At 36.8% G+C, this 17,981-nt stretch overlaps 1 protein-coding gene and 1 non-coding gene across 5 annotated transcripts in view; both read left to right on the top strand.

Moving 5' to 3' along the window:
- The window catches only part of LOC138696796 (uncharacterized), a 420,480-nt gene that overhangs the window by 285,201 nt on the left and 117,298 nt on the right, over positions 1 to 17,981 (top strand). The window lies entirely within an intron of this gene.
- Positions 15,583 to 15,657, top strand: TRNAV-GAC (transfer RNA valine (anticodon GAC)). Its single transcript has one exon. It is a non-coding gene; the product is annotated as a tRNA-Val (tRNA).

The raw sequence follows: 17,981 nt of genomic DNA, 5'->3' as shown, positions 1-17,981 counted from the left end.
ATGATGACCCAGAATATCTGCATGGAAATATCATATGTACTTCGGTACATTATAATAATATATATTATCTTGTGTATTCAGCTGGTGAACAAAACTTCATTTCACAAAAAATGACTTAACCTCCTTTACCCGAACACCAACGATATAGGCCTAATGCATAATTTTGAAATACAAATAATGTCCAATTCAAAATAAAGCGTTATACCTATATATTTATAATAGTTTTTAAAATAAAGACATAATTACGTATTGTACAAGTAGGTAATGTTTATAATAGGTACTGTAGGCCTATAGTAATGTCAAATGTTCACTTGTTTCATGCCATGGGGGTCAATACTTTTTTTTACTTACTTCCTTACTTATGGCTTTTAGAGAACCCGGAGCTTCATTGCCGTCCTTACATAAGCCCGCCATCGGTCTCTATCTTTATCAAATATACATCAACAAATTTCATATTCCAGAAGACTTTTTTTTTCTTTTGTATTGTATTGTATTATATTTATTAACATTCCATGGTATTCATACATTGCTTACAGCTTGAATATGGAACAAGTCAAAAAACTTAATACTATTACAAAATCTTAGGGCCGTATTCATCAGTGGCGTATACTTGTTAAAGGGTTTGGGCTACCGCTGAACCTATTATTACACAAAATATATCTAACAATTACTTTCATTTTAATTTCTATGGTAAAACTAATAATACAAAATTATTACATTATGTTATATTATAAACTTTTTCTTTTGTAATTTCCTTGGGCTACCGCCGGTAGTCCGCAAAATACGCCCCTGGTATTCATAGACATTCTTAGCGCGGGCTTTCTGTGGATGATCAGCGAACTAACGTTTTTCGTATTCATAAACCAGTGTCAGCGATATGATATGATATGATATGATATGATATGATATGATATATGATATGATATGATATATGATATGATATGATAAGATAAGATAAGATAAGATAAGATAAGATAAGATAAGATAAGATAAGATAAGATAAGATAAGATAAGATAAGATAAGATATGATATGATATGATATGATATGATGATATGATATGATATGATATGATATGATATGATATGATATGATATGATATGATATGATATATGATATATGAATCCTGTTTAGCACGCTCGTAGCCCGGGCTAGCGAAATGTCTATGAATAGCACCCTTAATTTATAGTCACAGTCTAGATGAAATATATACAGACGAGATTTACAATATAGTCTACTAGTACAACAGAAAGTTTTAGTATCAATTTCATGAAGTGTTATTGAATGTCATGAATTCAGCTACAGAATAGAAGGCATGAGAAATTAGGTGCTTCTTTAATTTGGCCCTAAATAATTTTATGTTTTGAGTTTCATTTTTTATATCGATAGGGAGGCTATTAAAAAATTTTACTGCCATATAATGCACTCCTTTTTAATACCACGATAGACTTGCCGATGGAGTATGAAAGTCATCTTTTGACGTGTATTTATGCTATGAACTGTTGAATTAGTTACAAAGTTTTCACGATTACATACGAGGAAGATTATTAATGAAAAGATATACTGACAAGCCATGGGCATTATTTGTAGTTATACAGTCAAATGCTTTAGATAAATCACAGAAAATCCCTCCAACTTGTTTTTTTTGTATTAACTGCCTCCAGAATTTTGTCAGTTAAACTAAATGTTGCATTTTCTGTGCCTTTATTTTTCCTAAATCCAAATTGTTCTGGGACTAAAATGTTGTATCTTTCTAGATGATGATATAATCTTTTATACATTACTTTTTCAAAGATTTTGGAGAAGACTGGTAGAAGTGATATGGGTCTGTAATTTTCTGGAGACGTTGTTTCTCCCTTTTTGAATATAGGAATAACCACTGAATATTTTAATCTCTAGGGAAATATACCATTGAACATTGAATAGTTACATAAACAACTTAATGGCCCAGCTATAATATGTGAACTCGCTTTTAATATTTTGCTTGTTATTTCATCATACCCTGAGGAGTTTTTTGACTTTATACTTACTTACTTACAAATGGCTTTTAAGGAACCCGAAGGTTCATTGCCGCCCTCACATAAGCCCGCCAGCGGTCCCTATCCTGTGCAAGATTAATCCAGTCTCTATCATCATACCCCACCTCCCTCAAATCCATTTTAATATTATCCTCACATCTACGTCTCGGCCTCCCTAAAAGTCTTTTTCCCTCCGGTCTCCCAACTAACACTCTATATGCATTTCTGGATTCGCCCATACGTGCTACATGCCCTGCCCATCTCAAACGTCTGGATTTAATGTTCCTAATTATGTCAGGTGAACAATACAATGCGTGCAGTTCTGCGATGTGTAACTTTCTCCATTCTCCTGTAACTTCATCCAGCTTAGCCCCAAATATTTTCCTAAGCACCTTATTCTCAAACACCCTTAACCTATGTTCCGCTCTCAGAGTGAGACTCCAAGTTTCACAGCCATACAGGTTTTTTGACTTTATATTTTTAATAATTGCAATTATTTCTTGTTTGTTTGCTGGAAATATTTTCTTTGACGAGGGGGACCCCGAAGGCTTTTACTGCAGCCTGAGGCTTATTGATCTTGCCTATCTTGTTCTCTGAATGATATTTGTACGAAAACGCTGCACCTTGAACTTAGTTTTTGATATAACTTATGCACTTCCCACCACATGTGAGTCTAGGAATATATCAAGTCTAGGAAAAGTATAAGTTTGGACTTACGCCAGACCAATGTCGGCTTGTAGGACAATGTAAGAAATAAACCAAGACATTCAAACGTGTTATGCCGTGGGAGGGCCGCATTGCAGAAGACAATAACAAATGATAGAGGGAAGACGCCATGAAAATATAAAACATTCAAGAAAATTCATTTTGAAGTTTAAGTTATTAAAATTGTATTTTTATTATTTTATACACTGGTTTATTTTTATTCGACTTTTAATTATTCTCATGAAATGTATTTGTAATATACTCTGTTATCTAACGATGATGTATCAATACCAGGTTATTTAGCGTCGATTCTAATATCGGGATGGTATTTGATGAAATGAGGCAGAGATTCGCCATATGATTAGCTGACATTCACCTTACAGTTGAAGAAAATCTCGGACAAAATTCTACCATGCACTCAACTTAAGCGACTGAACCTGTGACTGGGATTTCTCATGACAAAGGCAAATGCCGGATTCGAAATTAATATCACCGCTTCAGTCACCAATATAATAAACAATAATCAAAATCCATAATCAGTTACATGAACGCAAGGCATCTACAAACATACGCAGGAAGGGCCGGGTATTTATGGAGATCGCGAAAATCACGAAATAGGCTAGTAGTTATACAATAGATTTCTACTAATCTTTACGAATTCAGTGATTCTAATTAATAATATGCGAATAAAACAATCGGTACAAATCGCGAAATAGAATTCTAGAAACGAAATATGAACACATTCGCTAATTATTACCATTGCGTCGTTTTATAGCGAAATTCATATTCTGAGTTTTTTCAACAGTAATCTCACTAGAGGTTTTGATTTATCTAGAGAAAATCAAAACTCGAGTGGAATTTAATTGACTATTACACGATTAGAAGAAAGTATATGAAGATTAGAAGTAACGAAGTACTCTAATACAATAAAATATTAATTGACTTACGAAAATACAACTGTCTTCAAATGTATTACTGTATTGTACCTTCTCTAAAATACAAATATTACGCTAGATGGCAGTAGTGTGTTATGTTTAGCTGTTTTCTTGTTATCAGTTGTGCCAACTATGGAATCTTCATTGAACTCTGTGGACGGTTACTAGTCAAGAAGGCTTTGTTGATTCAGTTTCATTTTTATTAAAACATTTGCATTCCACTTCAATCATCCGGATCCCAGTAATCAACGTCACTTGACAGATGATTTTCAATAAATCTTAGTATTAAACACCTCTGAAACGTGACTATCCATAATATCATATATCAGAAGCTATAACAAACATAACCTAAATAATGTAAACAAGTGTTAGAAAAGTTTTAATTAGGGATGATGAAATAAACAAGAAACGTTTTAATTAACGATGATGAAATAAAAAATAAACATGAAACAAGTACAATTTTCAAATTTGAATGTTTTAGTGATTGGTGGTTCAGTTGATGTTATATTGGACGTGTGCGTAAAAGAAGTGAACTCCTTGACGTACATTGTGTATCCCTCAAATTATTCAGGATTTCCGAATGGTGCTCTTCATATATGACCAGTGATCTTTATTAATTCTTGTTCTTGAATGCCAATGCGAATCATATTTGAAAGTGCTGTGCATCGACTGGAGTGGTTTGTAATTTTCTGGTTTTTGACGTCCAGACCAGTGCAGTTTGAAATGTTGGCAAACAAAGAAACAAATGCTAGGGTAGTGATAAAAATAAACAAATGCTAGGGACGCGATAAAATTAAACAAATGCTAGGGACGCGATAAAATTGTGCGATAAGCAGCCATCATTGGTTGCAAGACGTCCTTTCGTACCGTTTTATTGGTCAAAAATAGTGTGACGTAGTAAAAGTGTAATAGTCACTTTAATTTGTTATACATCCAAGTAGGCTACATTACATGGTATTCCAGATGTTCTGATCACATTAGTGAACTCAAAAGACGGAGAATTCAATATTTCATTAATAATTTGAAAGTGTCAACTTAAGGACTGCAAGTTTTTTTTTTTTTTGGTTCCTAATGAATTTGTGTTAAATACAGTCTCAATTGAACAAATATTGCCTATTGGCCATACCGCACTTTTACCAGAATCCAACGAACCTTTAATGTTAATTATTTGGGAAGTAATATTCATACTAAGTTAATAACTTACTCCAATTCCAAAATTATTGTATTTTCCAAAATTTCCATTCATCTGCGCCAAGAGTACAAATCAATCTCCAACTATCTCCGCCGACACCAATATTAAAAAATACAAATGATAAAATTAATCTCCATAAATACCTGCCCCTGCACATTCGTAATAGAAACAGTAACTCAACAGTAGTAAAAAGGGTCTTCTTGTATACCAAAGATCCCAGGTATCAGTAAAAGAAATTAAAAAGTGTGAACAAAAGAGTAGGCCTACCCCTTATCGTACTTCTCTTGTTATTAACATGCAATCGTTATACTTACTTCATTTCATACTTATGGCCGGTTTTTCCAAGTGTTGTTAGAAAATTTAACGACTGTTAAACTCTAAACAGTTTGTTAACTAATAAAATTGTATGTGTTCAACACCAGTTTGGTTTAACAGATTGTTAACAGTTCGTTAATTTTAAATGTAGGATTTCCGCCAGTTAACTCGTTTAACAGTTAGTCAAATATGGCCGATGTCTCCACAGCTGTTCGAACAGAAGTTGCAAAATTAATATTTTGTGTCTCTCTGTAGGGAATGTTTAGCATATGACTGGTAATGTAACATTTAAAAAATACTTTGGACTGTTTAAATACAGCAGTGTTATTTTATTTCTTTCGTATTTCGTATCCATAATAGCAATGAGAAAATATAACCTTACTTTGTAATTATTATTCAGCATGTCTCCTACAACTTTCATTTATCAACTGTTTGTTTATGGAACGTGGCCTACTATAACAGGTTATCGTTTTATACAAGTTTCATGACTCACTCTATAATATAGAATTTAAAGATTAATTTTAGCCAATCAAAAATTGTCTTACATTTGTAGAATCATTACCAACTCCTGTTGAGTGCGGTAGTTAAAGTACTGTAGTGCTAACACACGTTATAGTTAAGTGTTGGTTATCTTAAACAAAATTATGTTAAACAAATGGAAAATACATTAACAAAGCGTTAAAAATAAACAGACTGTTAATTTAACACTCGTTAAGCAAAATTAAACATTACTTGGACAAACTGGCCATTAAACTTTTATTTTTGTATTGTACTATAGCCTTTGTATAACACTGACTAAATTAAGATCAATTCCATTATCAAGCATTACTACCCATAATTTGAGTCTGTCTAGCGTAATAGAGTGGGTAACAAAAATATTATAATGGAAATATGGTAGCTAGTTTAATGTATAAAGTTTACCTGGAATTAATATGAGTATATACTATTTTATTTCAATGGATAAATTTAAACCAGGATCAAACTTGAACCTCCAACGTGCATTCAATACTTTTCTGTTATTATTTCTCTTAGCTGATATCAGATTCTGTGTGAAGAAGTAAACTTAAAGCAAATGTAAATGTATCTGCATCGTGTTACGTAACTCAGAATGGATAGCAAGAAATATATTCAGTGCGCTCGGGAAGAGAAGATTTGTGATTTTGAGACGAGATTTTTAAAATTATAATGTACTGCGATATTCGCCGTCTCCCTCTGCATCCTTTCGCAGATCCGTCGCACGAAATGTCAACAGGCATTCAGATAACTTGAGAATAAAGATGACATGACTTCTGGAGACAAAGCTGCCCTTTCAATATTCCTGCCAGCAGCTTTCGAGAAATGACATTTCCCTTGAACACGCTGCCTTAAGTGTTATTCAACACGGCGGTGTGCTTGACAACGCTGCGTATTAGCCAAAGTGATTATTGAACGAAAATACCTCTTTTTTTTCGGTGCGAACAAATTTACACGACTTGCATATTGATGTGTTTCAATTATATTGAAACACTACGCCGGTCCTGCCTCATAATAGAGCACAAAGTGCTGTGTGCACGGCAGCTGTATCAGCCAGGAAACAACTTTCCGTATCATTAATTGATTGCCTTGTTAGCAGCCGTAAACACCACGGAGATTCATTGTGCGCGTGCTAGCATCACTTTTATCATTATTTCTGGAATGAAGAATCATAGCACAGTCAATGCCTATGTGTGTGACGTCTCTGTTTTCAACTAATGAAACAATTTGTTAACTCCAGTTAAACTCTCTAGGGATAAGCTTATATTATTATATTGCAGTAATTTAATATGAAACAACTTGTTATTAGGCGTATATGATGTCACTACTTTGATCTTTATCGTTGCAAGCAACACTAACATCATTCCAACGAACCACTATAAGACGATCACGAAGATCATAAGATTATAACGACGAATATCTTACGGATATCACGACTAAAACCATGAGACGATCACGATTAAAATCATGAGACAATCACGACTAAAACCGTGAGATGATCACGACTAAAACCATGACATGATCACGACTAAAACCATAAGACGATCACAACTAAGGTTACATGATGATCATGATGAGGAACTTAAGAATATCACGACTAAGACCATAAGACGACCACAACTAAGGTTACATGATGATCATGACGAGGAACTTAAGAATATCACAACTAAGACCATAAGACGACCACAACTAAGGTTACACGATGATCATGACGAGGATCTTAAGAATATCACGACTAAGACCATAAGACGACCACAACTAAGGTTACATGATGATCTTGACGAGGACCTTAAGAATATCACGACTAAGACCATAAGACGACTACAACTAAGGTTACATGATGATCTTGACGAGGACCTTAAGAATATCACGACTAAGACCATAAGACGACTACAACTAAGGTTACATGATGACCATGACAAGGACCTTAAGAATATCACAACTAAGACCATAAGACGACCACAACTAAGGTTACATGGTGATCATGAGGAGGGCCTTAAGAATATCACGACTAAGACCATAAGACGACCACAACTAAGGTTACATGATGATCATGACGAGGACCTTAAGAATATCACAACTAAGACCATAAGACGACTACAACTAAGGTTACATGGTGATCATGAGGAGGGCCTTAAGAATATCACGACTAAGACCATAAGACGACCACAACTAAGGTTACATGATGATCATGACGAGGACCTTAAGAATATCACAACTAAGACCATAAGACGACCACAACTAAGGTTACATGGTGATCATGAGGAGGGCCTTAAGAATATCACGACTAAGACCATAAGACGACCACAACTAAGGTTACATGATGATCATGACGAGGACCTTAAGAATATCACGACTAAGACCATAAGACGACTACAACTAAGGTTACATGATGACCATGACAAGGACCTTAAGAATATCACAACTAAGACCATAAGACGACCACAACTAAGGTTACATGGTGATCATGAGGAGGGCCTTAAGAATATCACGACTAAGACCATAAGACGACTACAACTAAGGTTACATGATGACCATGACAAGGACCTTAAGAATATCACAACTAAGACCATAAGACGACCACAACTAAGGTTACATGGTGATCATGAGGAGGGCCTTAAGAATATCACGACTAAGACCATAAGACGACCACAACTAAGGTTACATGATGATCATGACGAGGACCTTAAGAATATCACAACTAAGACCATAAGACGATCACAACTAAGGTTACATGATGATCATGACGAGGACCTTAAGAATATCACAACTAAGACCATAAGACGACCACAACTAAGGTTACATAATGATCATGACGAGGACATTAAGAATATCACGACTAAGACCATGAGACGACCACAACTAAGGTTACATGATGATCATGCCGAGGACCACAATATGACAACTAAACCCATAAGACGACCACAACTGTTACATGATGATCATGACGAGGGCCTTAAGAATATCACAACTACTAAGACCATAAGACGACTACAACTAAGGTTACATGATGATCATGCCGAGGACCAGAATATCACAACTAAACCCATAAGACGACCACAACTGTTACATGATGATCATGACGAGGGCCTTAAGAATATCACAACTACTAAGACCATAAGACGACCACAACTAAGGTTACATGGTGATCATGACGAGGACCTTAAGAATATCACGACTAAGATCATAAGACTACTACAACTAAGGTTACATGATGATCATGACGAGGACCTTAAGAATATCACAACTACTAAGACCATAAGACGACCACAACTAAGGTTACATGATGATCATGACGAGGACCTTAAGAATATTACGACCAAGACCATAAGACGACTACAACTAAGGTTACATGATGATCATGACGAGGACCTTAAGAATATCACGACCAAGACCATAAGACGACCACAACTAAGACCATAAACAAATAAAAATAGATAATATTCAGTCACATGACTTATTTTTAATGTAAAATAACGTGGTAGTTACTTTACATTATATTATTAACATTGTAAACGTTTTCACCATATCTTGGCATCTTCAGACATAAATTGACAATACCTTATGAAAACATTGGAATACATATTAAAATTTATTTAAAAATGCAAGGGAAGTTTTAGTTAAAACTTAAAAACATGAAAAAAACAATTAATGATACATGTTGTCACTACATTTTTAAATAATTATGCGTATTTAACTAAAACCAATGTAAATCCATAGAGATATGTATGCATAACTGCTATAACTAGCATGATTGTATTTCAGACGAATATAAATATGAACATGGCACAATGATTTTGTAGATATAAAAAGTTGTTACAGGGTAATGACTTGTTAAATATACATAAGACCATAAGTTGATCACGACTAAAACTATGATCATTATGATTAAGACCATAAGACTATCACGACTAAGACGGTAAGACGATCACGAATAAGGTTGTAAGACAGTTACGACGAAGACATTAAGAGTATCATGACTAATAGAGACGATCAGGACTAAGACCATAACACTATCACGACTAAGGTTACAATATGATGATCATGACCAGACCTTAAGAATATTACGACTAAGACCATAAAACGACCATAACTAAGACCATAAGACTATCACGACTAAGACCTTAAGACGATCACAACTAAGACTATAAGACAGTTACGACGAAGACCTTAAGAGTATCACAATTAAGACCATGAGACGATCACGACGAAAGCCATGAGACGATCAGGACTAAGACCATAAGACTATCACAACTAACACCATAAGACCATCACGACTAAGCCCATAAAACGATCACTATTAAGACATAAAATGATCACGATTAAGACGAACGAATATAACATCACAGTTAAAGAGACGCAACGAATGTAACATCACAGTTACGGATACGCAACGAATATAACATCACAGTTACGGAGACGCAACGAATATAACATCACAGTTAAGGATACGCAACGAATATAACATCACAGTTACGGGAACGCAACGAATATAACATCACAGTTAAGGATACGCAACGAATATAACATCACAGTTACGGGAACGCAACGAATATAACATCACAGTTAAGGAGACACAACGAATATAACATCACAGTTAAGGATACGCAACGGATATAACATCACAGTTACGGAGACGCAACGAATATAACATCACAGTTACGGGAACGCAACGAATATAACATCACAGTTAAGGAGACACAACGAATATAACATCACAGTTAAGGATACGCAACGAATATAACATCACAGTTACGGAGACGCAACGAATATAACATCACAGTTACGGGAACGCAACGAATATAACATCACAGTTAAGGATACGCAACGAATATAACATCACAGTTACGGGAACGCAACGAATATAACATCACAGTTAAGGATACGCAACGAATATAACATCACAGTTACGGGAACGCAACGAATATAACATCACAGTTAAGGAGACACAACGAATGTAACATCGCAGTTAACGATACGTAACGAATATAACATCACAGTTGACACGCAATGAATATAATATCAGAGTTAAGGAGACGCAACAAAAATAACATCACAGTTACGGAGACGCAACGAATATAACATCACAGTTAAGGAGACGCAACGAATATAACATCACAGTTACGGAGACGCAACGAATATAACATCACAGTTAAGGAGACGCAACGAATATAACATCACAGTTAAGGAGACGCAACGAATATAACATCACAGTTACGGGAACGCAACGAATATAACATCACAGTTAAGGAGACACAATAAATATAACATCACAGTTAAGGAGACGCAAGGAATGTAACATCACAGTTAAGGAGACGCAAGGAATGTAACATCACAGTTAAGGAGACGCAAGGAATGTAACATCACAGTTAAGGAGACGCAAGGAATGTAACATCACAGTTAAGGAGACGCAAGGAATGTAACATCACAGTTAAGGAGACGCAAGGAATGTAACATCACAGTTAAGGAGACGCAAGGAATGTAACATCACAGTTAAGGAGACGCAAGGAATGTAACATCACAGTTAAGGAGACGCAAGGAATGTAACATCACAGTTAAGGAGACGCAAGGAATGTAACATCACAGTTAAGGAGACGCAAGGAATGTAACATCACAGTTAAGGAGACGCAAGGAATGTAACATCACAGTTAAGGAGACGCAAGGAATGTAACATCACAGTTAAGGAGACGCAAGGAATGTAACATCACAGTTAAGGAGACGCAAGGAATGTAACATCACAGTTAAGGAGACGCAAGGAATGTAACATCACAGTTAAGGAGACGCAAGGAATGTAACATCACAGTTAAGGAGACGCAAGGAATGTAACATCACAGTTAAGGAGACGCAAGGAATGTAACATCACAGTTAAGGAGACGCAAGGAATGTAACATCACAGTTAAGGAGACGCAAGGAATGTAACATCACAGTTAAGGAGACGCAAGGAATGTAACATCACAGTTAAGGAGACGCAAGGAATGTAACATCACAGTTAAGGAGACGCAAGGAATGTAACATCACAGTTAAGGAGACGCAAGGAATGTAACATCACAGTTAAGGAGACGCAAGGAATGTAACATCACAGTTAAGGAGACGCAAGGAATGTAACATCACAGTTAAGGAGACGCAAGGAATGTAACATCACAGTTAAGGAGACGCAAGGAATGTAACATCACAGTTAAGGAGACGCAAGGAATGTAACATCACAGTTAAGGAGACGCAAGGAATGTAACATCACAGTTAAGGAGACGCAAGGAATGTAACATCACAGTTAAGGAGACGCAAGGAATGTAACATCACAGTTAAGGAGACGCAAGGAATGTAACATCACAGTTAAGGAGACGCAAGGAATGTAACATCACAGTTAAGGAGACGCAAGGAATGTAACATCACAGTTAAGGAGACGCAAGGAATGTAACATCACAGTTAAGGAGACGCAAGGAATGTAACATCACAGTTAAGGAGACGCAAGGAATGTAACATCACAGTTAAGGAGACGCAAGGAATGTAACATCACAGTTAAGGAGACGCAAGGAATGTAACATCACAGTTAAGGAGACGCAAGGAATGTAACATCACAGTTAAGGAGACGCAAGGAATGTAACATCACAGTTAAGGAGACGCAAGGAATGTAACATCACAGTTAAGGAGACGCAAGGAATGTAACATCACAGTTAAGGAGACGCAAGGAATGTAACATCACAGTTAAGGAGACGCAAGGAATGTAACATCACAGTTAAGGAGACGCAAGGAATGTAACATCACAGTTAAGGAGACGCAAGGAATGTAACATCACAGTTAAGGAGACGCAAGGAATGTAACATCACAGTTAAGGAGACGCAAGGAATGTAACATCACAGTTAAGGAGACGCAAGGAATGTAACATCACAGTTAAGGAGACGCAAGGAATGTAACATCACAGTTAAGGAGACGCAAGGAATGTAACATCACAGTTAAGGAGACGCAAGGAATGTAACATCACAGTTAAGGAGACGCAAGGAATGTAACATCACAGTTAAGGAGACGCAAGGAATGTAACATCACAGTTAAGGAGACGCAAGGAATGTAACATCACAGTTAAGGAGACGCAAGGAATGTAACATCACAGTTAAGGAGACGCAAGGAATGTAACATCACAGTTAAGGAGACGCAAGGAATGTAACATCACAGTTAAGGAGACGCAAGGAATGTAACATCACAGTTAAGGAGACGCAAGGAATGTAACATCACAGTTAAGGAGACGCAAGGAATGTAACATCACAGTTAAGGAGACGCAAGGAATGTAACATCACAGTTAAGGAGACGCAAGGAATGTAACATCACAGTTAAGGAGACGCAAGGAATGTAACATCACAGTTAAGGAGATGCAAGGAATGTAACATCACAGTTAAGGAGACGCAAGGAATGTAACATCACAGTTAAGGAGACGCAAGGAATGTAACATCACAGTTAAGGAGACGCAAGGAATGTAACATCACAGTTAAGGAGACGCAAGGAATGTAACATCACAGTTAAGGAGACGCAAGGAATGTAACATCACAGTTAAGGAGACGCAAGGAATGTAACATCACAGTTAAGGAGACGCAAGGAATGTAACATCACAGTTAAGGAGACGCAAGGAATGTAACATCACAGTTAAGGAGACGCAAGGAATGTAACATCACAGTTAAGGAGACGCAAGGAATGTAACATCACAGTTAAGGAGACGCAAGGAATGTAACATCACAGTTAAGGAGACGCAAGGAATGTAACATCACAGTTAAGGAGACGCAAGGAATGTAACATCACAGTTAAGGAGACGCAAGGAATGTAACATCACAGTTAAGGAGACGCAAGGAATGTAACATCACAGTTAAGGAGACGCAAGGAATGTAACATCACAGTTAAGGAGACGCAAGGAATGTAACATCACAGTTAAGGAGACGCAAGGAATGTAACATCACAGTTAAGGAGACGCAAGGAATGTAACATCACAGTTAAGGAGACGCAAGGAATGTAACATCACAGTTAAGGAGACGCAAGGAATGTAACATCACAGTTAAGGAGACGCAAGGAATGTAACATCACAGTTAAGGAGACGCAAGGAATGTAACATCACAGTTAAGGAGACGCAAGGAATGTAACATCACAGTTAAGGAGACGCAAGGAATGTAACATCACAGTTAAGGAGACGCAAGGAATGTAACATCACAGTTAAGGAGACGCAAGGAATGTAACATCACAGTTAAGGAGACGCAAGGAATGTAACATCACAGTTAAGGAGACGCAAGGAATGTAACATCACAGTTAAGGAGACGCAAGGAATGTAACATCACAGTTAAGGAGACGCAAGGAATGTAACATCACAGTTAAGGAGACGCAAGGAATGTAACATCACAGTTAAGGAGACGCAAGGAATGTAACATCACAGTTAAGGAGACGCAAGGAATGTAACATCACAGTTAAGGAGACGCAAGGAATGTAACATCACAGTTAAGGAGACGCAAGGAATGTAACATCACAGTTAAGGAGACGCAAGGAATGTAACATCACAGTTAAGGAGACGCAAGGAATGTAACATCACAGTTAAGGAGACGCAAGGAATGTAACATCACAGTTAAGGAGACGCAAGGAATGTAACATCACAGTTAAGGAGACGCAAGGAATGTAACATCACAGTTAAGGAGACGCAAGGAATGTAACATCACAGTTAAGGAGACGCAAGGAATGTAACATCACAGTTAAGGAGACGCAAGGAATGTAACATCACAGTTAAGGAGACGCAAGGAATGTAACATCACAGTTAAGGAGACGCAAGGAATGTAACATCACAGTTAAGGAGACGCAAGGAATGTAACATCACAGTTAAGGAGACGCAAGGAATGTAACATCACAGTTAAGGAGACGCAAGGAATGTAACATCACAGTTAAGGAGACGCAAGGAATGTAACATCACAGTTAAGGAGACGCAAGGAATGTAACATCACAGTTAAGGAGACGCAAGGAATGTAACATCACAGTTAAGGAGACGCAAGGAATGTAACATCACAGTTAAGGAGACGCAAGGAATGTAACATCACAGTTAAGGAGACGCAAGGAATGTAACATCACAGTTAAGGAGACGCAAGGAATGTAACATCACAGTTAAGGAGACGCAAGGAATGTAACATCACAGTTAAGGAGACGCAAGGAATGTAACATCACAGTTAAGGAGACGCAAGGAATGTAACATCACAGTTAAGGAGACGCAAGGAATGTAACATCACAGTTAAGGAGACGCAAGGAATGTAACATCACAGTTAAGGAGATGCAAGGAATGTAACATCACAGTTAAGGAGACGCAAGGAATGTAACATCACAGTTAAGGAGATGCAAGGAATGTAACATCACAGTTAAGGAGACGCAAGGAATGTAACATCACAGTTAAGGAGACGCAAGGAATGTAACATCACAGTTAAGGAGACGCAAGGAATGTAACATCACAGTTAAGGAGATGCAAGGAATGTAACATCACAGTTAAGGAGATGCATTAGAAAAGAACAAACTCACAGTTAAGCAGATGAAACTAAAATTACCTCACAGCAAAGTTGTCTGTTACCGGATTATCTACCACTGGTGGGATTTGTGGTGGAGTTATGGTAGATATTTTGGCAAGATCAGAACCAGGTTTTCCGTGAGATTACGTGACATTCGTGTTACATTTGAGAAGTAGCATACCACTCGGTAAAACCCAACTAGTGAATCAGATGGAGCAGGTTCGAACCACGTCCATGCTCAAAGTCGAATCAGAGTGCAGCAACTGTATCTCTGTTGAATAATTTCAAGGAAAAATTGTTCCGGAGCCGGGTATCGATCCCGGGACCCTTCTCTTAGCGCGCGAACGCTCTACCGAAATTTGAAAGGAAAAATTGTGACGTTGTCGTGTATAGTTCCTGGGGTAGCTCAGTCGGTAGAGCGTTCGCGCGACAAGCGAAGGGTCCCGGGATCGATACCCGGCTCCGAAACAATTTTTCCTTGAAATTATTCAAACTTGCTTTACAGGGAGCTACTACCTGAAAGCCAGATTTGTATGTATCTCTGTTGCTTCTATTGACATTATTATTAGTATTGTTGATGTTTTCAGCCGAGGCACTTCCTTGCGCGCGGGGGATCTCGTGGTTTAATTCGCCGCAACTAGCGAGACTGTTAAGCGTTAATACAAACCGCTTATCTGCGTGGGATTGAAACTTGGGGTTCCATTGAGGTCCGAACTTGACGACTGCTCGCGTCCTGCTGCATTCCACAATGCCGGAGTGAACGGCGGGAATGCAGCCCCTTCATTTCCAGTCAGCGCGTGGAATTTCGGTTCGCTCGGTTTAGATCGCACATTTGCTTTCTATAGCGGGCTCACGCAGTAACTTTATACGTCCTTCGGTAGTCGTAATTTTTTCCTCTGTGAAATTATATCGACAATCGATAGAAAATATCAATATTGGCTGCGATCTGAGCTAGAAGCTCAGCGCTCTCATCTGAAATTCGTGACAGGAAATGGAAATGTTTCTCTCTTCTTTAAGGATTGTGTTCCTTTCTTGCATTTTTTCTACATAGAAACGTCGATTGTTTAAGATATCAGTAAATATTGATGAGCTGTCTTTCGACAATCGATGATTTAGCATTGATATTTTGCTTCTATATTAATTAGGAGTTATATCGATAATTCCAAGCGAGCGCCATACAGCCAATCAACCAGCTCATTGACACTCAATTGGCTTATGCACGGTCGACTCTAGTAGAAGGTCGGAAGGCGGAAACTTGGCAACATGTGCATCAGGCATCAGTTTTCTTACGAGCGTGTGGTGTATGCGATTTAGGCCTCTCTTTCGCGTATTGAAGAGTATTTACAATTTAATGCTGTTGCTGAATGATAAAATAAAATTACATGATTCTTCAAATGATTTTATCATTCAGAAAAATATTTTATATGTCCATGTTCATATACAATCTGGTTTTAAATATTTTAATATGTAATCATCATGTATCTTAGCCATAATGTTTTCATACGAAATATTCATATTCTTGTATTTCTACATGTTCTGAAGATGGCAGTTTATGCCGAAAACGTTTAACACTGTAAATGTTGTAATATTTTGCTAATTATAGCATCGTGATTTTAATAAGCAATTTGACGGACATACTTATTCAATTATTGTAAAAGAGCTTATCGGACACACACATCTTGTTCATCAAATTTACTTTACTTTGTTGCAAATATATATATATATATATATATATATATATATACATATCAATCTATATACTGGCTTCTTGTATACGACGTATGATTAGCTTTTTAGCGGTTTTCTTCTGATATTCACATTAAAACTCTTTGGTTCTGTTAGTGAAGTATGACAGCAATATGACAACAGCAGACGACAGTGTTGCCAAGTTGAGCCTTCCGACATTCTACTATAGTCGACCGTGGCTTATGATAATCTGATTATTACACTTTTACTACGTCATACTACTTTTGACCAATAAAAAGGTATGAAAGAACGTCTTTTAACCAATTATGGCTGCTTATCGCACATTTTTATCGCTTCGCTAGCATTTGTTTAATTTTATCGCTTCCCTAGCATTTGTTTGTTTTTATCACTACCCTAGCATTTGTTTCTTTGTTTGGAAACATTTCAAACTGCAAATTCTTTACGGTACTATAAAACATGCTTTGCGATCGTCATTTGTTTCCCGCATAGAGTCGACTGAAAATGGCGGCTCCATTCAAACATTTTCGTGAAGGCAACAAAAGTGAAATAGAATTTTAGTAAGTAAATTAATATCTATTTTATTGTAATAGAGTACTCTATTTCTTCTAATCTTTATACACTTTCTTCTAATCTTTTAATAGCCAATTAAATCCCACTCGTTTTGATTTTCTCTAGTGAGATTACTATTGATAGTACTAACATGGTGCTCTAAAATTAATAATCGGTAATTTTTTCTCTCTTGTGTTCATTTGTTTATCCTACGTTCACTTTTTTTACCGTCATCTCTGCTTCGATAGTAAGCCTGTACTCACGCATATTCACTCCAAGAAAATATCAGCAATCAAACGCTAGCAATTAACTCTTAATATGGAACAGTTATTAATTACAAAAATTGTACCACTAATTATTATAAATAATTAATAAGTTAAAAAGTTAATGAAATTATTAGACCTGTAACTTAAGTTTAATGTGAAAAACCTATACTATATATGTATAACCTCAATTTTCATCTATAATTCGTTTTATTCTTACCATCTCTGGTGCATTCAATTACGGCAGAGAAAACATGCATTCTGTTATTGATT

Source organism: Periplaneta americana, chromosome 3 (assembly GCF_040183065.1).
Source record: "Periplaneta americana isolate PAMFEO1 chromosome 3, P.americana_PAMFEO1_priV1, whole genome shotgun sequence".
NCBI classification, from domain to species: Eukaryota; Metazoa; Arthropoda; class Insecta; order Blattodea; family Blattidae; genus Periplaneta; species Periplaneta americana.
Note: the sequence above shows the minus strand (reverse complement) of the source record. Positions and strands in the feature narration are given on the sequence as shown.